The 24,909-nt window shown below is 36.0% G+C and overlaps 2 pseudogenes; both read left to right on the forward strand.

Moving 5' to 3' along the window:
* The first annotated feature begins 11,924 nt into the window (after window positions 1-11,924).
* Window positions 11,925-12,055, forward strand: LOC141568158 (U4 spliceosomal RNA; annotated as a pseudogene).
* A 4,353-nt stretch (window positions 12,056-16,408) lies between these two features.
* On the forward strand, window positions 16,409-19,115 carry LOC109454633 (ubiquitin carboxyl-terminal hydrolase 11; annotated as a pseudogene).
* The last annotated feature ends 5,794 nt before the right edge of the window (window positions 19,116-24,909 follow it).

The following is a 24,909-nucleotide window of genomic DNA, read 5'->3' on the forward strand; positions in this document are numbered from 1 at the left end:
GGACTAATGCTCTATTAATTTGAAACACATCTACTGAGACAGAGTAAATTCAGAGAGAGGAACTGACATTACATGAAACATAACTTATCACCCTGAAGAATGCATTATGCCACTGTTCACAGTGCGTGCAGGTTTTCCATTATGCATTAAAATTTACAGTGCAAGCATAATGACAGATTCTGGGGAAAGGCTGTATAGCAAAGGAAACTCATGAGGTATACTGTGCAGAAATCTATACTAATAGTGGAATAATCTTTACAGAGAAAAATAAACATAATGGATAAATAGATGTTCCACAGAAATATTTTCTAAAATGTAGTCATTGATTTTCAAGTGACTGAAAGCTTACACCAATTTATCAGTGTTTATTGAACATCAATTGTGTATTAAAACCTTAAAACTTTGGAAAAGTAAAAACAAAACAAAACAAAACAAAAACTAGAAAACTCAATTTTATCCATCAGCCTGTTTACAATCAAATCAAAAAGGAAAATGACAACATTCAACAACCTTAAAACATTTACAAATAACCATTTTTAAACAGGAAACAAAAAATGTATTTACTGAGAATTCAGAGTAAAGAGGTAGGTTTTAAGCTACAATATGAAATTTAAGGAGAGCTTTCTATTAAGTGAGAAGAACAAAGCTGTTCCACTTAAAGCATAATGTCCAAATCAGATTAAGAATTCAACAAATTTATGACTAAATGAGTAAAGGAGTGAAAAGACATGTCATGGAAAATATGTTTTATAAAGTGGAATAAAGTGTTTATGTATTAGTGGAAATAGGCTAGATGATGTGGGGAATGAGTAACTAAAGAATCAGAGTGACAACTGGTGATATTTGGACTTTAATATCAAACTAAATATCATAATAGCCGATGAAAACTGCTACACTACCATCATACTAAGGAATTTGTATAAGAGAAAAGTATGGCTCATGTGAACACAACCAATGAATAATTTTAGAACCACTAGCAAAGAAATATTTGAGGAACATCCTGAAATATGCAAATATAGTTAAAAATATGTCATTACGTTCAGGGCTACGCTATGCTATGCTAAGGAATTATAGCTTCATTCAACACCACTAGGGATGGGGTGGGGGTAAATCATTGACAGGATAGGATGGACAGAGTAAGCTATTTTCTGACCTTGAATTAGAGATTCCAGTTGTTTATATTTACTATGCAAGTAGCCGCCATCTTACTTGAGTTTTTATTTTGTTTTGTTTTGGCTTTGACTGTAAATTGAAGAGTATGAACGAACATATTTTATAATGATGATCAAAACAATTTAATTTTCATTATTTTAATAAAACAAAAATCCTAATTCCTTCTGTTTTATGTATATGCATACACAAAACTCATAAGGTAAATATTGGTACCTCTAATTGAGAATTGAGAAAAATTAAGCTTGAAAGGTTTAAGTAATCTGCTAAGAAAAACAGCCAGGGTGTAGAAATCACATCTATCCCATGTCTTTCTAATTCCAAACCATGGTGTGGACTAATTATAAAACTTAATTTGTGTTTAAACTTAAATTACACATTTTTAAAATGTGGAGGAAGGAAAGAAAGGAAGAAAGGAGGGAGGAAGGGAGGGAAGAAGATTAAAAGGAAGGAAGGGAGGAAAAAAGGAAGGAAGGCTGAAGGAAGGAAGGAAGGAAGGAAGGAAGGAAGGAAGGAAGGAAGGAAGGAAGGAAGGAAATTATACTCCTTAATTGTTGGTTGGAACCTTAATTGTTGGTAAGAATTTTTTCAACAAATTGTGTTATAGAATATATTCTTCGTGTCTTGTTACAACATTGTCTTGACTATAGCAGTTTTATAGTAATTCTTGAAAACAGGTGTTGAGAATCCTCTATTTTTTAAAATATTTGATTATACAAATTCTTTTCTTTTTCAGAAAATTTTAGAATCAGCTTGTCAAATTACAAACTCTACAAATTATACATACATATATATGTGTGTGTGTGTGTGTGTGTGTGTATTTACATATATATAATATATTATATAATATATAATAATATATATGCGATACATATATTATGCATATAATATATGATATGTATCTACAGGTTGGGCACATATTTCTTTAGATTTATGCTTTAGTATTTTTTTTGGTCCTACTTTCAATTGTGCTTTAAAAAATTTCACTTTCCGGGTTGGTAGATGAGGGTAAAGGGGATCAAATATATGGGGGTGGAAGGAGAACTGACTCTGGGTAGTGAACACACAATATGATTTATAAATGATGTAAAACAGAATTGTACACCTGAAATCTATGTAACTTTACTAACAGTTGTCACCCCAATAAACTTTAATTTAAATATTTTTTTCACTTTCCAATTATTCATTCCAAAATAATCCAAATTTATTTATTTTTTTATATTGAGCTTTCTGTAAAAATGTTGTAATTCTCTTTGTGGACAATCTTGCTATCTGTGAAGGGACAGTTTTCTCTTTCTCCAATCTGTATGCCTTTTCTTTCTTTTTCTTAACATACTGTGAATTGTAGGATCCCTATTATGATATTGGCAAAAGAGTGTAAGATCAGTGTAGGTTTTCTTTCCAGTTTTTGGTAGAAGCATTCAGTGTATCACAATTACATTCGTATATGAGATTAGTTGTAGTTTTTTTGTTTGTTTGTTTGTTTTTTGTTGTTTTGTTTTGGAAGATGCCTTTCATCAGATTGAAAAAACTCTACTATTCCTAATTTCCTAAGAATTGTTGTAGTGAATGGGTGTTGAATTTTGCCATTGTTTTCTTGCATCTGTTGAGATGATCCTGTATTTTTTTCTCATTCAGTTGTTAAAATGTTGAATTATATCACATGATTATATTAATATCTGTTTGGTTTTTGAATGTGGAATTAAACTTGCATTCCTGAGATGATCACCACTTAGTACAGATGTATTATCCTTTTTATATGTTGTTGATTTAAATTTGCTAATATTTGCTGATATTATTTATATCTATGTTCACAAGATATATTTGTAGATTTATTTCCTTGTTATGACTTTGTACTTTTTTGATATACTGAATATTTGAATGTCAACTATAATTTAATATATATAGTCACAGGATGTTTGATATTTTTTAAATCAACTTTGATTTCTTTGTTTTGCTCTATTTTTTCCACATTCACTTCCATTGATCTCTGCTCTTATCTCTTATTATTATTATTACCTTATTTATGCTTTATTTGTATTTAACTTCCTTTTCTTTTGTTTCTTACAACTGTAGATTAGATCATCGATTTAAGATTTGTTTAAATCTTAAAAGGTGCTTTTCTCACCTAAGCATTTAAGAATCTAAGTTTCCTCTAAATATTGCTTTATTTTCATGCCATATATTATGATATGTTGAATCTTAATTTAATTCAAAATATTTTTTGTTTGTTTGTTTTTAATTTCTAGTACAACTTATGCTTTGATCCATGGGTTATTTACAAGAGTAATATATATTTTCAAAATATTTCATATTTTCTAGTGGTCTGTTATTGATGTCTAGTCAAATTTTGATGTGGTCATAACACCTACTCTATGATTTCAATTCTTTTGAATATGTTAAGTTTTGGTGTCTCTAGGTGAGAGTTCCATGTGTACTTTAAAAAGGTATATTCTGTTGCTATTGGTTGGATAGTTTTATAAATTGCAGTCAGGTCGATTTGACTGATTGTTGTATTTTGTTTTCATAGAACTTCTTGTTGAGTTTCTGTCTTCTTGTTCTACAATTACTAAAAAAAAAACAAAAAAAAAACTGTGTTGAAATGTCCAATAAAAATTGTACATCTGTCTATTTCTTGTTTAGTTCCACCAGCTTTTGTTTAAGACATCTTGAAACTGTTGCTATGCTAGGGACACACACATTCAATATTGTGTGTCTTCTTGAAGAATTTATCTTTTTATTCTATACAATATATTTTTATTCTAACTTTTTTATTCTACTAATTTTCCTTCTTCCAAAGTCTATTTTGTCTGATATTAATATAGCTATTCTACTTTTTGTTAGTTTTTATAAGGCATACTTTTCCAACTTCTTACTGTTAACCTATCTAGACATTATATTGTGTGGACAGCATATAGTTAAGTCTTGCTTTTTTAAATCCAATTTGTAAATCTTCAGATTTCTGGTCAAGATAGTGCAGAGTAAGTAAATAATGTGTTTGCATCCACTCATGAACACATCAAAATTACAACATAACTCCAGAACAACCATCACTGAGAATCGCCTGAAGACTATCTGAACTGAAGTCCTACCTCTAAGGACATACAGAAAAGGCCACCTCAAGACTGGTAGGAGGGACAGCGACACAGAAAGGGCTACTCCCTTACCCAAATATGACCATGAAAAGTCAAGAGGAATATCTTGACTATGGAGGTATCCCCTGAAAAAGTAGGGGATCCCAGTGCCACTCCAGACTCCACAGCCCAGGGCTCCAGTGCCAAAGAGAGAAGGCTCCATAACTCTGACTGTGAAAACCAGCACAGATTGTTCCTAAGTGAGACTTACAGTGGCTGGAGTTCCAGGTAATCCCCTTAAAGGGCTTGCAAACAGACTTACTCACTGATGGACTCACCTGCTCTGAGCTCCAGCATTGGGACAGCAGCTCAAATATTGTCAGGGATGTACAGTGAGGAACTAAGTTGTCTGGCTTCAGAGAAAGGACTGGAGGGGAAGCTTTATCTCATAAAGAAGTGCTGGTAGAATCCATTGTTTCTTTGTTGATCCCTCCACTCTCCCAGGGTGTAGAGGCAGGCAGCCAGCATATCTTAGTTTCCATCAATCTAGCTATTGCCATTTGCCCATCCCTGGTGATTCCCTTAGACCTGGCCCCACCCAACTTGTGGGCTCACCTAAATGGTTTCTAGTGACTTTTCCATATAGATAGCCTGTCTTTGCTCATGTTGTGGATTTTCCTAAAATCTCTCAAAGATTCACAAAACCCAAACAAGCAGCATTTTGGCTTCAGCATGTTCCATGCATCTTGCTGAGCAGTCCACAGCCTGGCATTACTGGCAGCCAGCCTTGGTTTATGACTTGGCATCTTAAGGCAACTCCAAGTTCAGTGTGGATGGCACCATCTAGGGATTGCTCTGTGGCACATGCCAGGTAGCCCTGGGCAGGACACAGTCTCCAGCTGAAGTTAGCCAGTAGTGGGACCTCCCAGGAGGCCCCAGGGCTGGCACACCCGGTGGCCAGCTTCAACTGAGCCACAGTATCACCTTGCCACCTACAAGGATGACACATACAACGGACAGACTAGGAAGGCACCAGAACCCTGCTAAAGTGAATCCTGCTCTGTAGCATAATCACCCGCACCACAGCTCCTCTACTATAGCCAGGGCCAGCCCTCACAACCAATCAGTCTGAGGGTCAACCCTTCCCAATTGATATGGAAATAGCAACCAAGGCTCAACTAGAAGAGGAGGGCACACACAACACTCACAAGGAACACACCTAGAGCAACTGGCTCAGGTGAATGTGCCACTGAGCCCCACAGCACACCTACTACATAAGGTCACTGTACTAAGACCAAGAGACATAGCAGTCCTACCTCCTACATAGAAACAAACAAAGAGAGGCAGCCAAAATAGGGAAACATAGAAACATGTCCGAACTGAAAGAACAGAACAAAGCTCCAGACAATGAACTTGATAAAAGGGAGATAAGCAATCTATCAGACGTGTAGAATTCAAAATACTGGTTATAAGGATGCTCAGTGATCTTAGTGAGAAATTCAACAAAGATATAATAAACATAAAAATGGAGGTAGAAAACGTACAAAAGAACCAGTCGGAAATGAAGAATATAATATCAGAAATAAAGAATACATTAGAGAAAATCAACAGTAGATTAGATAGAGGATCGAATCAGCAATTTGGAAGACAAAATAGCAGAAAGCACCCAATCAGAAGAACAAAAAGCAAAAAGAATCCAAAAAAATAAGGATAGTTTAAAGGGCCTCTGGAACAACATCAAGTGTACCAATATTTGCATCATAGGGGTACAAGAAGGAGAAAAGAGAGAGCAAGGAATTGAAAACCTACTTGAAGACATGATGGGAAACTTCCCTAAGTTGGCAAAAGAAATAGACATACAAGTCTAGGAAGCACAGAGAGTCCCAAACAAGATAAACCCAAACGGGCCCATATCAAAACACATCATAATCAAAATACTAAAGGTGAAACACAAAAAAAGAATCTCAAAAGCAACAAGAGAAAAATAGTTACCTACGAGGGAGCTCTCATAAGAAAGTTAGCAGATTTCTCAATAGGAACTTTGCAGACTAGAAGGGATTGGCACAAAATATTCAAAGTGATGAAAAGTAAGAACCTACAACCAAGATTACTCTACCAAGCAAAGCTATCATTTAGAATCGAAGGACAGATAAAGAGCTTCCTAGACAACACAAAGCTAAAACAGTTTATCACTACCAAACCAGTATTACAAGGAATGTTACAAGGATTTTTTCAGTATGAAAAATGTCAAATATATGAATAAAAAATGGCAATAACTTCATATCTATCAACAATTACTTTCAATGTAAATGTATTAAATGCTCCAATAAAAAGGCATAAGGTGGCTGAATGGATAAGAAGATAAAATCCTTACATATGCAGCCTATGAGAGACTCACTTCAGATCAAAAGACTCACCCAGACTAAAGTTAAAGGGATGGAAAAAAGATATTTCATGGAAATGGAAGAAAAAAAAAAAAAAAAAGCTGGTAGCTGGTAGCAATGCTTATACCAGATAAAATAAACCTTAAAACAAAGGCTATAATAAAAGACAAAGAAGGACCTAGTACTCTCACTTCTGGGTCTTTATCTGAAGAAAGACAAAAAATGATACTTTGAGAGGTTGTATACATCCATATGTTTATTGGTGCATTGTTTACAATGCCCAATCTGTGGAGGCAGCTTGAATGTCCATCAATGGATGACTGGATAAAGAGGAAGTGATACATATATACAATGGAATATTGTTTGGCTATGGAACAAAATGGGTTCTTGCCATCCGTGGTGGCCTGGATGGACCTGGAGGGTGATGTTATCAGTGGAGTATGTCAAACAGAGTAAGACAGATGCAAGGTGGTTTTGCTTATATGTGGAATCTAAAGAATAAAATAAACAAACAAACAAAACAGAAACCAAATCACAGATAACATTTTGATGGCTGACAAATGGGAGGGGGGTTGCGGGTGTATGAAACAGGGGAAGGGATTAAGAAGTACAAATTGGTTGTTACAAAGTAGTCATGGGAATGTAGGGTATAACATAAGGAATATAGTCAGTAGTATTGTAATAACTATGTATAGGGTCAAGTGGGTACTAGACTAGTCAGAAGGATTGCTTTTTAAATGTCTAACCACTATGCTGTTCACCTGAAATTAATGTAAAATAATACTGAATGTCAACTATAATTGAAAAATGTTGAAAGAGGAGGGAAAAGTTAAAAATAAATAAATAAATACAATTATCTATAATTCTACCACCAGGAGATAAACATATGAATACGTCATTATATATTTTTCAAGACATTTTTTTTCTATGCATACATACATACATACATACATGCATACATAAATACATACATACAGATACACACATTTTTTGACAAAAATGGAATCAAGTATTTAATACAGAAAAAAATCTTTTGTTTTGTTAATGACATTTACATTTAATGAAATTTTTTGATACAAATGGATTTACTAAATCTATAATCCTAATACTTATTTTCTACTTGGTCAATTTCTCTTTGTTCCTTTCATTCATTTAAATTAAAATCAATTTAATTTATTTTATAATTTCATACTATCTTGAGTAATGGCCAAACTATTATTTCTATTTTCAACTGCCCTTGTGTTTACTGTATTTATCTTTAATTTTGGTCTTCTTCAAATAATATCATACCAAATCAACTATAGACTGAATAAAAGTTTATAACAGTGTACTCCTTTGTAATTTTTTTTCTTATTTTATGCTATTTTATCCACATTCTATAAACGCACATGACACCCATTTTTGCTTTAGACACTCAATTATTTTTAGAGTTATTTAAAATTCCCTGTGTCTATTGATCCCAGTGATTCTGTACTCTAGCAATCACTTCCATTCAACCTTGAATACAACACTAAAAATTTATCTGTATTCTTATATGCCTGTATGACACCTAGTAGCTATTCCTAAATTCTATCAAAGGTGAGCCAAAGCTCACTCCCCATCTTCTCTTGGAGAAATTTGTCTTTCCTTAGATTTCAGATTGCTTGTTTACTCTGCATCCTGTCTCTGATGGGTTTACAAAAAGTTACAGTTTTATATTTTCTCCATTTCTTTCTTGTTGTTAGAGGTAGCAATACTTTTTTTTCCTTTTTTTCTACATTGCACCTGGAAGAGCTCACCTACAATTGAAATTTAAGAAATAACAGTTGCCAAGGTAAAAAGTATTAATTTTGAGCTTGTTGTTTAGTACATTATGTATACAGTATAGAGAAAATTAGTTAATGTGTTACTCTAAGTTATATTTCAGAGAATATTCCATTTTAAACTGAATGTTTTATGGTTTTGTCATTTAATATCTGTGCTCTATAACTTGGATAGGTCATTCAATTGATGGAGTTATTGAAGTTAACTGTCAGTATGGTATAACTATGTAGAGAGTAAATCCATTTCAAATGTTTACTCAGCAAATAATTATTCAAACCCAATATTGAAAGTCAGGGTGGTCATACGATAAAGACTGTTCAGAGCCCTTCTCTGGATGTACCCGTAATTTTTGCTTGGAGGTTATATTAATAGAAAAGCAATTAGTAAACAGAGGTTTGTTTTTTCAAGTGGTGTGTACAAAATACAGAATTGAAGATTTGCTGATATGTGCAACATGCTGTGAAGAAAACCAATTAAGAAACTTGAAAATTTCACTTATAAAATGACAATAAACTAAACCATATATCTTCAAAAGTAAATGCTAGAGACAGAACAATAATGTATAATAAATATAATAAATATTTTCAAAGAAATGAGGATTAATATTAGTATCCAAGAGCAAACAGGAGAGCCTGATGTGTCAAGTTTAGAACAACAGTTGAAAATGAAGGGAACTTTGAGCAATTACTTAGCAGTTGTATGCAAGGTTCAGGTTAAGTGTAAAGAGGATGGAGCAGTCTATTAACTAACAACTTTTGAAACAGACCAACAAAAATTACCTTCCAGGACATGACTCTCTACTGAGAAGAAATTTATGAAAATAAAATAAAACATAAATAGAACAGAGAAAATAAGGGGGAAAGAAAGAGACTTTCAAGAGGAAAGACAAGGAGCAGACCAGAGCTCAGAAATCAAATCATATTTTTGAAAACTACATTAAAACAACAGAAGACAAAGATCTATTATGTTAAAAAAAAAAAGCTATCCTGAACTAGCTTCCTTTAAAACACCCAGAAAAATTATTTCACCTAACAATGAGCAACAGAAAAGATTACAGCTCAAACCCCATAAAAATGTCTTAGAAGGAAAAAGACAATGAGTAGCAAATTAGATTACCTACAAAAAACAAAAGCATAACAGAAAGATATGAATACAAAAGCTGATCAAAACTATGTTTAAATCAATGACTTCATCATGATACTATAGGAATAAAAGTCTAATTATTCACTCTTGAGGTGAATTATTTTATTATCTTGAGAACTTATAAGTAAAGGGAAAATATTTGCATTGTCTTTATCAGATGAACTGTACCACCAGGTAACAAACTATGGGAAGGAGAAAAAAACATAATGTTTTAGAAGTACTCCACATAATAATTGAAAATAAATTATAAACTTAAAACATTGCCATTTTCTAGCTCACTCTAAATACATGGATCTAGGCATTAAGCAAAAACAGATGGTAACATCATAGAAAGTGAGACAACCAGCTATGATATGCCTCCTGATGGAACAACACAACATCATGTAGAGTTGTCAAAATGATCAAATCCAAGTGACTTTAATTTTGGATCCATCTTACTATTTGCAGGGAATACAGAAGAGAAAAAAAACATTCAATCATCAAAATCTAGACTTTGGAAAACTCTACAAGTCAGATAGCCTGGGTTCTTCAGCAAATTAATTGTAAGGAAAAGAAAGAAATAGAGGATTTGTAGCATAATGGAGATTCAACTAAAGTAAATAATAAAAAGGGGTGGACTAAAGGAGAAGACTGAATAATTTGAAGGGAAAGGTCCCTGTGATAAGGAATGTGCACATGGAAGACTTTCGGATCTATACTAAGCAAATAACCATACTGCAAACGCACCATTAACCATTTTTTATGGGGGTGGTTAAGAGACGACGTTCCAATGTATTACAAATAATTCAAGTCTATTGCATGGTACAAATAATTCAAGTCTATCTTTATAACATGGTAGTTTAGTTTGAACTGTGGAGCCAGACTGGTGCATGGGTTCAAATCCCATCTATATTCTGGCTTCAGGATTTTGGACAAGTTTCTCCATTTGTAAATCAAAGATATCTTCCCTCATAGGTTTGTCATGAGGATTAAAAGAAATACAGTGAAAAAAAAACACATTAGTTTTATATTTTGTAAATGAGACATTCATAGAATCTTTGCAGTATTATTCAGAAGTGAACATGTATTTTCTTTTTTAAATTGCGATTCCAGTAAGAGTCTCTATTTCACCTAGGTAAAACTTCAGAAGTAAGCTATCAGCCGTATGACTTGACATTTGAAATGTAAAATGTAAAAGTTCAACTGAAGTGTGAATACCCATTCATTGAACTAAAGTTATATAGCATATTGTATCTTTCAGGTTAACTGACAAATATTTCTCAAATACTGAGTTCTTTATGCTCCATCAGTTACATCACTAACTTTTGTTCAATATCCTTATTGCCAGGCCCCTTTATTTATTTCTGTCCATATGATACTTGAAAAGCTTTTGAGAAACCTTTTAGTAAAGGCAAGCGTTTGTATTGACTGCTATGATTAGTTGGGTCAAATAAATACACAATATTTTGGAATTTCAAGGAACATTACTGTGAAAGCCATGTTAAATAAACAAAGAGCCAAGCTGGACTAAACTGATTCTCTTATAGATGAAATTAAACTTCACGTATTTCTTTTCAGATTAAATGTAGGGATAATTTTTGTACGAAGTATGTAAAAAAAATTGGCACATTTGGCTATAGTTATGCATTTAATGGATCATTCTTTTCAAACAGTAGTTCTACAATAGGCTTCCTATTTATAGTAGTTATTCTTTGAGATTCAAACATTTAAAGTCAATAATATGTTTTACCTTCTATTTTTGCAAATATTTGGAACTACATCTCAGTCTCCTGAAACATAAGGGCTTAGCAACTATTTTCAAATTTTTAAAAATATGTTTTAAAGGTAAATATTCAACGTCAAAATCTTTAGGGATTTTTGTGTTTTGGCATAATTCCTTGCTCTGTCACAAATTGTTAAAATATGCGTCATCATAAAGAACTTTTTAAAACTCATACATTACAGAAATCAGAAATCTATTTTATTCAGAGGCACAGGGCCCTGTAAGTCCAAACACCAGAAATAATTAATGGCTCAAAAATGTCTTTTGTATACCAAATCATATGTATGTGTGTATATATAAGTTAAGTGTAAGCATCATTTTCTTAATTCATCTACCTTTATAGACCAAAGAAATATTGTCTCATGTAGAAGTTTATATATATATATATATATATATATATATATATATATATATATATATATATATAAAACCTATATATAAATATGTTATATAAATATATATGCATATTTAACGTAGTGTTTAACACTTGACAAAGAAGTTTGAAACAAAAGTTAAGTAAACATTGATTTAAATTTATTGGGGTGACAATGGTTAGTAAAATTACATAAGTTTCAAGTGTACACGTGTAGCTTTGCGCAACGGCAGTATCGTAGCCAAAGAGCTTTATCCGAGGCACGATTATTGCTAATTCAAGTGTACAAGTCTATAATAAAGTAAACATTTTGAGAGAGGCCAATACCTGTAAAGTAGTTAGTCACCCTGGCCAATAGCATATTTCAAGGACAGTTTGATGGGATATCTAATGCTTCATAATTTTAAAAGTTTATCAATTGGAGCTATTAATAAGATCCAGTTCCTAGTGACTGTAGAGAAGAGCAAACCCAGTCACCCCAGAACACTCATATCCATAGTGATGGGTGAAAGAGAAATAAACACCTCAGTCACTATTTTCAGATCTCTTTTCTATAGCACCTTAGCATGCAGTCTAATACCAGAACCACTAAATGCTAAAAGCTGGTCTATAAATATATTGAGATACTTTTATGCCATTTATTTATTGACAGACAGTTATGAAAAAAGGAGATATTGGAATATATTTATTTGTTCAAAGTAGTCATTTATTTAATAAATATTTAATACCTACTCTTTCCAAGCACTATGCTAGGCACAAGAGAAAACTCTGAACTAAATTCTGCTCTCAAATACGTTATTTTTGAGAGAAACAAACACTTCAAAAATTACAAATAAAAGTCTATAAATTACCGATGTATTATTTGTTTCAATGTTTGGTATCTGGTAATACAGACAAAATAAAAGATTAGCTTCAATCACAAACATGTTTTACCTAATAGTTGCATAACAGGAATAGTGATAATGCAAAGACACCTGCCCTCCATTACCCCAGAATCTGTGAGGAGAAATATAATCATTAAAGAGTAAAAATATAATCACTAAGCAAGTAAACAAGGCAGTATGTTGGTACCCCATAAGCACTAAGAGATGAACGAGTGTATCACAGACATGACTAAACCTGTCAAATGGTTTTCTAATGTAATGACAGATACAATGCAAAATAATACACAGCTTCACAATGTGTGTACTTCCTAATATAAAACATTTACATCTGAGTTATGAGAAAAATAAATTGATGTTGTATCAAGCTACACACATTCATTTTTTTCACATAAGCATTGATTATGAGTCTTCCTGACTAATGGTTTCAATCATGATTTGAAAAAAAATTGATTTAAATTATATCTTTTTTACAGGAGATTTTTTTATTCACATAGAACAAATCTTCACTTCAAATTTCCAGGTTTTAAATCAATCCATAAGTGGAATTTTAACAAAGGTAACCATATAACTTACTGTTCCAAGTTACAACTTATTTTTGTGAGGAAATTGCTGAATACTCAGAATGAGTTCAACCAAAGCTTGTCTAAGTTCAATCTCAGGTTTGTTAATCTTTGAGAGAAAAAATTCTCACTGTGAATATAGAATGCACCGGAAAGCAAAGATAGACTTGTCCAAGCCTCACTAGGAATGATGGTCTAGACTCTAGAGGCTATTCTGATTTTTGATCCAGTGGTCAGGGTTTGAACTTCATGATGCAGTAAATTCACATTAGTGGCGTTTAAAACCACTTGTCCTAAACTCCAGAGAACTGGAGAGCTGGACTCCAACCAAATTCTGGAAAATAAATAAGATATAGATGATATATAGATGTAGATATAGATATATAGCGATGGAGATATAGATATAGATTTAGATATATAGATCGACTATAGATAATTTAGTGATTTCACGAGCGGTTTTGCAGATATATAATCTTGAAAAGTTGGTTAAATTAAGATTTCTCAATTTCCGGGGTTCATGATATTAAACCGTGATGCCATAGACCAGGGGTGTCCAAACTGCGGCCTGCGGGCCAACTGCAGCCCGTGATCCATTTTTAATTGGCCCGCAGCAAATTCTAAAAATATACTTAGTTTACTTAAATAAACCAGGTGAGGCAATACATACGTCACCTCAAGTGAGTGGCCCAGCTGTTTGTGCATTTTACCGCATATGGCCCTTGGTGAAAAATGTTGAAAAAAGCTTGTACACCTCTGCTATAGACTGAACGTTTTTGTCCCTCAAAAATTCATATGTTGAAACCTAATCCCTATTGTGATGGGGCCCTTGGGGGGTGATTAAGTCATGAGGGTGGACCCTTCATGAATAAGATTAGTGCTTTTATAGACGAGACCTCAGAGAGCTTCCTTATCCCTTCCACCATGTGAATACACAGCGAGAAGACAGCCACCTATGAACCAAGAAGCAGGCCCTCACCAGACACTGAATCTGATGGCACCTTGATTTTGGATTTCCCAGAATCCACAACTGTGAGAAATAAATATTGTTCAAGCCACCCCGTCTATAATACTTTTATTACAGCAGCCCTATCAGATTAAAGTGAATGAAAAAAAGGGGGAAAAGACTATTTTTCTCCCAGTCATCCTCTGAATCTCAAAGTAGTCTTTGTGACATACCTATTTATGCAAACTTTCATTCATCCACATAAAATAAAATTGAAGAATGAACATTTTCCAAGCACTCTAGCGAATTTCTGAAATACAGCAGGCATATTTACCACAAAGTTATATTAAGTTTAATTGAAAAAAGAAAAGAAAATATTACATATCAGATATGCCAAGATTGTGCCTAAATTATAGATACTGTTAAATCTTACACAGCTTTAAATTGGATTTTATTCCCTTTCTTAGGTGCACCTATAAGAATTTGGTGTACATATCTAGCAGCTCATATTTTCTATTATTGAAAATGGCCATAAATTCCCCACCAGGTCTGACTTGGTCAGTTCACCATAACTTATTGCCACCAGGGCTAATCTCTTCTAGTCTTTCACTTAAATTACCAAACCCTCACTTTCATATGAAAAACAAGAGAAACTTAATTTTGCTACTAGTTGCTATACCTTAATTCCTCTCTTTTTCAGTTTTTGAAGAGTAACTTCCTTAGGGGCACCGATAACCACTAAAACACTCCCCCATAGAAAATCCCTTTATCACTGCCTAACTATATATTATTGACTCACTTAATTCTATCATTAGATTTGTTCATTTTGTTGGATGAAACTTAATTCCTGCTTATTTACTTATCTTTGGAAATGCTAAATCTCTCTATGATTAAAAAGAAAGAAAAAAGTGGGTTATCTGATTTCTAATTTGGAACAGATAAACAATTCTTCTGGATTGCTATATGAAATAAAACAAAACACCACCACTGAAACATCTATGTGTTGTGGTTTATTCCCAAAAGACATAGGAATGAATGCTATTCTTAGTCAATTAAAATTTAGTGCTTGAATATGCCACGATTTGTTCTTTAACCTTGATGGATTAACTTGAAGGATGTCAAAAGTAACTGCCAAGTTTAGGGAGGAAAACAAGAAAAGATTTATCCATACCAATAGATCTCTAACTATGTCTGGGTTTTATCACTTGCTTTGCCAAACAACTGTATATTCTAAAATGATCTCAGTGAATAAAGGAATGAAAAGATACACTTTCTTTTTGCCAACACTGGTATATATTGGATTATCTGAACTTTAAAATTATGACAGGACATGAATAATGACAAGTATAACTACAATGTCAGAACCCTGTATTATAAAGTCCAGGTGCATTATCACAGAACTATGAAATTTTAATGCTTCAAAGAACTTTAAAGACAATATAACTGCTCACATTTCTACATTTTTTTTCCGAATTTATTTTAGCCTACCAATCAATTGAAATACATCTCTTACATAGACAATGTTAAGTGTAAAACATTTCTTACATATAACTGCTTTAAGGTTAACACTTGCTAGTTATCACCTCAAGACAATGTTTGAAATGCCTCAAGTAGACTGTATGTTCTATAGATATATGCCCATTCACTCAGATATGACACTGCTTCCAGAACATTCTATGTTCCCATTAGAGTACACGACTTTTAGGAAACAAGACCCTTCTGTCCCTGAACATAATTTCAAAATTTATCTTAGTGCTAAACATTCTAACTATAATGGTAATTTAATAAAAAAAAAAATACCTCAGTGGAGGTTTAAATACGAGGTTAAATATCAACATTTCATCAACCTAACAAGTTGGGTTCCAGCACATTTTTCTGGTCTGATTATTCAGTTTCTCCTCTTTAGACTTTTTTTGATTCAATAGATTTCCACTCCATTAACACCACCATATTTTTATCTATTTGCTCTCTTCCATTTTATCAATAAAAAAGTACATTGCAAGGAACACTGATATGTAATAGACTTTTTGAGCATAATTAACTAGTGAGCACAAATTAACAATTTAAATGTTGCCCAGTTTCATATAATTTTAATGAAAATTATTTTGCAAGGTGTTCTTTATCAACTTCATAAGCAATGTTCATGAAATCCCACAGCCTTTGTTTTGCCAAAAAAAATTTACCTAATTGAATTAGCTACTGGAAGTCTAGCTACCTTCGCTGTAAGGTGTCACAGGCACAGCTATGTTTAAAAAGGATTGTAGCAGTGATGAAGCAGAAAATGGCACCTGCAAATGAGCAAAGCTTGTGACATGGCAAGGTTTTTGCCCCTGGATGAGGCTTCTTCCCAGGTCAGGAGAAAGTGTAGGTTACTTGTGGAGCAGCACTGGTACAGACAGTGGGAAGTGTCCGTGCAAGGAGGAAACCAGGACTCTAGTACCTTCCCCAGCTGTATCAACAATGCTAAGCTCTTTGAAGACCAGGTAACCTGGAGCCCCAAGAAGGGCCTGGTGGAAGGTGAGGACTATGTGCTACTAACCGTGGCTGCTTGGCATTGCCTGGTCAGCTGGTGTGGTCTCGAGCATGGCCAGATGCCCATTGTATGCAAGGTTGTGGAGCTGTGCAGAATTCAGAAGGTTGAAATGTACCCAGTAGAACTGCTGCTTGTTGGACCCAGTGATAGGGGCACACCCCCACTGCTCAATTTCAGCCAAATAAATTCTATTGACCTAGTTTTGGCACCACTGGAGAGCAGTTTCTGTTCCACCCCGAGGGAACTCCAGGTCAAGAAGGCACAGGGCTCTTTTGAGAGATTGTGCAACACATGTGTCACAGTGCTTGATGCCCCTCTCATGTTTGGGCAGTTGGAAGTCATGGAGACCCGAAGCAAGGATGGCACTTGGCCCAGCATGCAGCCGAATACTGGGAACAGAACATGGAAGGAAGATGAGGAATTCCAGGACCAGCCAGGCATCTGTGGTCTCACCTGGGCAATAGGTGCTTCATGAACTCGGCCCCGCAGTGCCTCAGTAACATGCCACAACTCACTGAGTACTTCCTCAAAAACGGCTACCTGGAGGAGTTCAACTTCTGCAACGCACTGGGCATGGAGGGTGAGATCGCAGAGGTCATGCAGACCTGGTGAAGCAGGCCTGGTCTGGCCACCACCGCTTCATCGTGCTCCAAGTGTTCAAGACCAAGCTCGGCTACTTTGAGTCCCAGTTTCTGGGCTACCAGCAGCATGACTCACAGTAGCTGCTGTCGTTCCTCCTGAATGGGCTGCATGATGACCTCAATCGTGTCAAGAAGAAGGAATTTCTCGAGTTGTGTGATTCTGGCAGGTGGCCAGATCATGAGGTTACTCAGGAGGCCTGGCAGAACCACAAACAGCAAAACAACCCAGTGATTGTGGACACCCCACGGCCTCTTCAGGTCCATGCTGGTGTGTCCCGATTGTGGCAACGTGTCTGTGATCTTCGATCCTTTCTGCTACCTCAGTGTCCCACTACCTGTGAGCCACAAAAGGGTCATGGAGGTCTTCTTTGTCTCCGTGGACCACCGCCACAAACCAGAGCAGCACTGGCTCCTTGTCTCCAAGAAAGCCAAGATCTCATATCTGTGCATGGCCCTGGCCACACACACTGTTGTCTCACCAGAAAGAATGGTGGTGGCCAATGTCGTTACTCACTGATTCTATAAGATCTACCAGCATAATCTTGGACTGAGATGAGCATCATCTTGGACTGAGATGAGATCTTCATATATGAAGTGTCACGCCGGTTTGCCATCTGCGAGAACTCCAGGTAGGACGTAGTGCTTCCTATCTACCTGTGGGAGCTAACGGAGCCCGCAACTACAACTCCTACTGTGGTCTGATGCTCTATGAGCACCCACTCCTGGTGTCAGAGCCCCAGGACTGGCTCTCCTGGGACTCCCTGTACCACATCCTGCTGCACCACCTCTCGTGCTACGTGACCAGACCCAGCTTGGATGACGAGGATGATGGTGATGAGAAAGACATGGAGGATAAGGACAGCATCCCCAAACCTGGACACGTAGCTGGGGACAGCTCCTGGGACCCTGGGCCAGAGCAGGCTGGGCCCAGCTCTGGAGTCACAGGTGCGAACAGGACCCCTGTGGACAATTCTCCTGGACCATCTCACTGGCCCCAGAGAGCACAGCACAAGCACCTGTTTCACCCTTCAGACAGTGAACTCGAACTTAAGTGGACAGGGGTCCAGCCACTGCTCGAAATTTAACGAGGATACTCATGCCCAGTGAACACTGCCATCGACTGGGAGCCAGAGGTGAAGCGTTACTACCGGTGTAACAAGGTGGAGGTTGAGGGCTACGTGAAGCACATCTGTGTTGGGTATGTGCTGAAGAAGGCTCTCGTGCGGCTGTGGGAGTGCATTGAGCTCTTCACTATTATGGAGACCCTGGAGAAGGAAAACCCCAGGTTCTGCCCCTCCTGCAAGCAGCACCAGCTGGCCACCAAGAAGCTAGACCTGTGGAAGCTGCCGGAGATACTCGTTACCCACCTGAAGTGCTTTTTTCTACACCAAGGTCTCCCGCGAGAAGCTGGACACCCTTATGGAGTTTCCTATGTGGGGTCTGGACTTCTCTGACTTTGTCATCAAGCCGCAGAACGAGTCGGTCCCACAGCTGTACAAATACGATCTCACCGCGGTGTTCAACCATTGTGGGGGCCTGCGTGATGGACACTACACATCATTTGCTTGCAACAAGGACAGTGGCCAGTGGCACTATTTTGATGACAGAGCATCTCGCCTGTGACTGAGAAGCAGATTGAGTCCAAGGCAGCCTACATCCTCTTCCAACAACGCCAGGACGTGTCTCGTCGCCTGCAACCCCAGCCCGGCTTGTCTGACTCCCCAGTGCCTCCTGCCTGCGCATCCACCCCCCAACAACTCTGTGTTCATTGATGTAACTGAGCAGGCCCTGGCCCTGCCCCAAGGACGGAAGCTATCTCCGCTCTCTTCCTCCCCCTCTTCATAACGGTGGTAGGTGTTAGGTGCCCCGGGGCCCCGTGCCAGGTATTGCAGGCTTAGTTGTGGCTACTGTTCTCCTATGCTGCTATATTGCTCTTTCCTGGAGAACGAGAGGTGTGTCTCCTCCCAGGAGCATGTGCCTGCCTGTGTTTGTTTCTTAGAGCAGTAACCTTCCCTTCTAGTCTCTGTTTATGGTTGTTCGCTTCCCTCTGTCCTCAACTTGGGGTATTCTGATGAGGTGGGGTACATCTAAACACAAGAGCGTATTTTCTTATCAAGATCCTGTACCTTCTTGTATGTATACATAGAGTGTCAGTGTGTTTCTTGGCAAAAAAAAAAAAAAGAAAAAAAGTAATAATGACAATAATAGTAATGATATTAATAATAAACAAAAATAATAAATAAATAAATACAAAGGAGTGCCGCTTCACAACTACAGACCTTAGCAGAATAATACACGTATGTTTTTCATGGAGACTAACACTTTCCCTCTGAATGACCAACGTAAATTTAAATTAAAAATATGTCCAAAATCTGAAAAAATAGTTTATATTTAAAATACATTACATTGATCTTACATTTTCCAGAAAATAAAAATTAATACAAATCTAAGCACTCTATAATCTTTTTTAGCTAAGTATATTTTAGTTTTAAAATTGACAAATTTATTGTCTAATTATAAATGTAATGTTTGAAAATTTTTACTATTTCGGGAAATACTGTTCTTCTTGTACATAAAGGTTAAAAGTTTAAGAAGAATATTTGATGTATTATTACTATTATTATTATGTGTTGTGAATAATGACAACTATAACTACATTGCCAGAAACTTTGATTATGTAGTTCACAATTTGGCAGAAGTAAAATTTGAGAAATCACAAATTAAAGCAAGAAAGTAAGCTTTTATATTCACTTCTGAATTTCCATGATTTGGTATCAAATGACTTCTTAAAATGAGATTATGCTAATGTGAAATAACTAGGGTTCTCTTTATTCCGGTTAAATGAATAAACTAACATATTGTGAGCACATACATATAGTATGAATGATATTTCCAGACCATCTCTACCACTCCATTCTCCCACTTCTTCCCTTAAATTAAAAGGACAGAAGAAAAGACCAAAAAAAAAAAAAAAAAAAAAAAAAAATTACAGTAACCACTAAGTAAACTATGTCAAATGTGACTACTTATATATGACAAACATACTATCCGAGGAGCTGTGGTTTATTAAATTATCATGCTGTAGTGAACACCCCATACCATCTCACTTTCAGACTCTGTTTACCAAGTCTGCTCCCAACTCTGGTTTTTTTCCTCCCTTTATGTATAAAATGTATCTCTTTAACCAGGATGTGATCACAGTTTTCAGCAACCTGTCTTCCCTCGATAGGCCTCTTTATGCAAGAACCATTATTGTGGTTGTGGTTTAAGTCATCCCACCTCCTGAGTGTCTCAGACCCTGCAGAAATCAATGGTTTCAACTAATCAACTGGGGAAAAGGATATTACCAATTTCTATACTAACCTCAATAGATATTGTACCCCGCCTAGTTAGGATCCCTGCTGTAATTATACTTATTTTTAATATTCAAATACATTCATTTGTAAATAAATGGAATATACGCACTACAAATGCAAAAATAAATATGAAAATATTGATTTTATAAATATATGTAAAATTTATAAAATAATTTCAGGGCAATTTCATTTTCACCAAATTATATATTATGAAGATCAAATATTCACTATTCTTTTAAGAGTTTAAGTTTATATCATTGTTTTTTTCCCCTATCTCTTTCATGAAATAATTTTTAGATAAAATGGCACTTGATGAATGTTTTAGTATTTTGTTCCATTACTCTTTGAGGAAAAGTCAAAGAAATTTAGCTCATGTTGTTTCTTCCTTTGCTGTTAACAGAAGTTTTGAGAGTTTCAAATGTATTTATATTCCACTCATTGAACAAAAGTGTTTTAAAAACGGACTTTCATGGATATCAAGCATTTCTTTGTCTCTGGATATATGTGTTTATGTAAAAAACAATATTTTTGGCAATCTGGACATATTTAGTATTTTTTTCCTCTTTAAGTTGAAAAACACATGATAAACATTTGTCATAAATCATAAGCTTACTTTTTGTTCTTGGTTTTGATCCAGCAAGCGTTCTCCATCACAAACTCTTCATCTGGCATATTTAACTGATGACTCTGCAGATAAAGTTGAAAGAAGATGATTTAATAATTCCCTTCATGTTCAAGTCTCAGGTTAGGTTGCCCGTGTTTTACATTTAATTCAAATCTTTTTTTTTTTTCATTTTTTTTTTTTTTCATTGTAAGAGCCTCAAAGTTTTCCTTCCTTTCTAATGGAAAAAAAATCCTTTTTTACAAAGAATTATATCTTATTTGTATGCTTTTTTTTTAATTTTTATTTTTCAATTACAGTTGACATTCAGTATTACATTTGTCTAACCACTATGCCATACACCTTTGTTTTTAATTTTCAGTGTACTCTTTAATCTCTTGAAGTTTTGTTTTCTTTAAAAATAAATGTAAAAGAGGCTCCAATTAGCACTTATTATTAAATATTTAATGTGTTAAGAAATAATGATAAACATATAATTGAAATTGAACCTCATGTAAAGAACATGATATATCAGTAATGAAATGCAAGCAGTAATTCCATTCAAGGAAGATCACTCAGGACAGAAAATAAAATAAAATAAAATAAAACTGGTTTGGAATCTCACAGGCCTGGTTATAAATCAAGTCTCAGTGACTCTCAAGGTGTATGACATTGATCAAGGTCCTTATTCTCTCTGAATGATTACAGTATAATGTTTAAAATAGCTCCCTAAAGGTAAAAGAGAGTAAGGATCCTTAGCTATAAGTAGTACTGTCTTTATTATCTATAATTCTCAGGTGCATATTCAGAAGATGTTGCCACAAAAAAAAGGAAAATGAGTTTAGAAATCTGCATTTCTAAAGGAAATTGTGAGAGGAATGGAAAATACCTGCAATGTGACAAATGTAACATAACAATATGGACTTCTACTTTCAGCCCCAAAAGAGTAGCCTCATTTCTCCAAGGTTATCACTGTTAAAACTAACAAACAAAACACAAAACATGAAAACAAACCCTGGACATAACACAACAAAGTTTAAGACTCTGAAAGGTGGAAACAAGAAAACAAGAATGTGGACGTCTATGAAATTTGAAACTTGTGGAATAAAAAAACCCACAGAACAGTGGTGGGCCCCCTGTGTTTCCTTATTGTTTCCCATATATTCTGGGGAAACCACTACAGAATATTCCAACTCAGAACCTCCAACAGGCAAAGACATACATACATGCATACACACATACATACGTACATACATAAAGGAACATCCCAGCAAAGCCTGTTCCCTCAACCGAAGAGAACAGAAAACTGTTTTGGGAAATACCTTCCCTACCATAGTCACATACCAATGGAATCCCTCTCCTGCATGGTGTCAGTGAGGCTAAGCAGAAAGTGAGTCTTCCATCCACCCTTCTCCACCAAAACGGGGGGCAGCACTCTGCCTCCCTGGGGCCAGTGGTGTTAGCGTGGACAAATAGGGAGCTAACATTCTACCCCCACCTGATGGAGGAGGTACTTCTCTAATTCTCTTGCTAAGTGATGTTGAAAACCCAGGAAGATCTTCCTTTCCCACCCATTCATTATTTTTCGTTGTGAAACTAAAATACTAGTCCAGAGGCTGAATAGTTTTTCCATACACTGCTTTTACCACCAGTTTATTTAATGTTTTTCCATCCATTTCTTTTAGTTTGGTCACTTGGGACTCAAGTTTTCATACTATGCCCTGCAATGAGCAACAATTTTGTTATATTTTCTAAAATGACACTATTTCCTTCTGTAGGATAGCTTAATTCTTTATATTAAAAAATAAATCTTCCCTAAGTGAAAGTGAAGTGCTGTGATTATTTCCACGTAAACACCCTTTCAAAATACTGATTATAAGTTATTTGCATATTTATACTATTTGATTCAAGTTTACTCTATTTTAGAAATGCATGTATATTTGTATTTGTTTTTATAAATATTATCAGAATTGCCCTATAAATGTTATTAGTATCAGAATTCATTTTATAAGCATAAATAATATATCAGAGCAACATTGGGAATTTAGACATTAATATTTGGTGCTATTAAGAATGAACAAGTAACAGACGTCATCAAAATGGGGGTGTGAGGTGAGTCTCTGTAAAGCTCCCCTGGAATTTACAACTAACTGAACAACAATAACTCCACAAAGGACTCCCTGCACAGCAGACAGGCAAGACAAAGAGGCCCACTACTGAATTCACCTACAGGTGGGCGAATCACACAAGCAGGAGAGAAGGGAAGGGAGAAGTGCGGAGACAGAGCCGTGCGGGCACAGGACGCAGACCTAGCTCAGTGCTCTGAGCTCGCTGCTTCCCAGAACTACCACACCTGCGGGAGAGGGAAGAACTCAGACTGCTAGAGCTCCGCTTATGGCCCACAGGGCTGAGGGGGCAGCATATAACACGGCTGAACCCAACGCTCACGGCAGAGATCTTGGAGAAAAGACTGAGGGAAAAAGGCTGAAAACGGTGGTTTAAGCCCTCACTGCCGAGCAGAGAACAAAAGCCTTAGGCACTGACATTAGCTGCCCCCATCGTACCCTCCCAAAGCTCGCCCCGCCCCCACCTGCCCGGTGCTAGAAACGGAACAGTAGCGGTATCAGATCAAAAGAACAGAATATTTGCTGTTCTGAGAACTGTGGACCGCAGACATAGATTCACAGCCCAACTAGTCCTGGCAAAGGGGAGGGAGCTGTGGAAGCAGGACCAGCTGTGGTGGTGGTCCCCGCCATTGCTCTGGGCCACCTCTCACAACTCACCCAGCTCCTGGCCCACCTATATGGGCGGATCCCTACAGGAGTAAACAGAACTGCTGAAACATATGGGCTCGGAATCTGGTGCAGGAAGAGCTTTGGAACTTCAAAAGCTCTCCACATACCAACATGGACACTGCGCCCTGTGACCTAGGCGAACTATTAACAGAGGAGAAGCCCGTCTCCCAGGGAATCCCCTCATTGCATGAGAAGCTGGAATAGTGCAGAGAAAACATAGCACTACCGTTTGTGAGAGAGAGAAAAAAAAAGGCTGTAGTCAGAGAAAAAATGAAACATTCTACCAACAAGTACTGGAAAACACAAGAAAGACCTCTTCCTATCAACCTGTTGCAGAAGCCACACCTGTAGATGTCTAGGAAGAGAAATAGTAAATCAGTAATTGCCAAGAATAACCAAGGCAACAAAACAGCTCAGAAAGAAAGTGAAAAGTCTCCAGAAAAGGCACTTAAAGATATGGAAATATATGACTTAAATGACAGAGAATTCAAGATTGCAGTTCTGAAAAAACTCAACGACATGCAAAAAAACACAGAAAGGCAGTTTAATGAACTAAGAAACACAATCAAAGAACACCACGGACATTTTACGAAAGAGATTGAAATCTTAAAAAAGAACCAAATAGAATTTCTGGAGATTAAGAACTCAATAGAAGAAATTAAGAATGAAATAACCAGCTTAGATAGTAGAGTTGACCAGATGGAGGAAAGAATCAGTGACATCGAAGATAGAAACCTGGAAATTACACAGATGGAAGAAAGAGACTTGAAACTTAAAAGAAATTACAGACTCTACAAGAACTTTCTGATTCCATCAGAAAGACCAATATAAGAATAATGGGCATACCAGAAGGAGAAGAAACAGAGATGGGAACAGAGAATATATTC

The sequence above is a fragment of the Rhinolophus sinicus genome, linkage group LG01 (assembly GCF_036562045.2).
Source record: "Rhinolophus sinicus isolate RSC01 linkage group LG01, ASM3656204v1, whole genome shotgun sequence".
NCBI classification, from domain to species: domain Eukaryota; kingdom Metazoa; phylum Chordata; class Mammalia; order Chiroptera; family Rhinolophidae; genus Rhinolophus; species Rhinolophus sinicus.